The sequence below is a fragment of the Arachis hypogaea genome, chromosome 17 (genome assembly GCF_003086295.3).
Source record: "Arachis hypogaea cultivar Tifrunner chromosome 17, arahy.Tifrunner.gnm2.J5K5, whole genome shotgun sequence".
NCBI classification, from domain to species: Eukaryota; Viridiplantae; Streptophyta; class Magnoliopsida; order Fabales; family Fabaceae; genus Arachis; species Arachis hypogaea.
Window position 1 is genome coordinate 67463057 of NC_092052.1, and position 829 is coordinate 67463885.

The 829-nt window shown below is 42.1% G+C and overlaps 1 non-coding gene across 1 annotated transcript; it reads right to left on the reverse strand.

Moving 5' to 3' along the window:
- Window positions 1–337: 337 nt before the first annotated feature.
- On the reverse strand, window positions 338–445 carry LOC112767632 (small nucleolar RNA R71). The gene has a single exon (XR_003185073.1). It is a non-coding gene; the product is annotated as a small nucleolar RNA R71 (small nucleolar RNA).
- Between the last annotated feature and the right edge of the window lie 384 nt (window positions 446–829).

Below are 829 nucleotides of genomic sequence, written 5' to 3' on the forward strand. Positions count from 1 at the left end.
TTCCAATTTACATGGAAGAAGCATCTCCATTCCTGCCATTGGAGCAAACAACTTTGAGCTGAAACCTCAATTAGTTTCTCTGATGCAGCAGAACTGCAAGTTTCATGGACTTCCATCTGAAGATCCTTTTCAGTTCTTAACTGAATTCTTGCAGATATGTGATACTGTTAAGACTAATGGAGTAGATCCTGAAGTCTACAGGCTCATGCTTTTCCCTTTTGCTGTAAGAGACAGAGCTAGATTATGGTTGGATTCTCAACCCAAAGACAGCCTGAACTCTTGGGATAAGCTGGTCACGGCTTTCTTAGCCAAGTACTTTCCTCCTCAAAAGCTGAGCAAGCTTAGAGCTGATGTTCAAACCTTCAGACAGAAAGAAGGTGAATCCCTCTATGAAGCTTGGGAAAGATACAAACAGTTGACCAAAAAGTGTCCTTCTGACATGCTTTCAGAATGGACCATCCTGGATATATTCTATGATGGTTTATCTGAGCTATCAAAGATGTCACTGGACACTTCTGCAGGTGGATCCATTCACCTAAAGAAAACGCCTGCAGAAGCTCAAGAACTCATTGACATGGTTGCTAATAACCAGTTTATGTACACTTCTGAAAGGAATCCTGTGAGTAATGGGACGCCTATGAAGAAGGGAGTTCTTGAGGTTGATACTCTGAATGCCATATTGGCTCAGAATAAAATATTGACTCAGCAAGTCAATATGATCTCTCAGAGTCTGCATGGAATGCAAGCTGCATCCAACAGTACTCAAGAGGCATCTTCTGAAGAAGAAGCCTATGATCCTGAGAACCCTGCAATAGCAGAGGTGAACTAC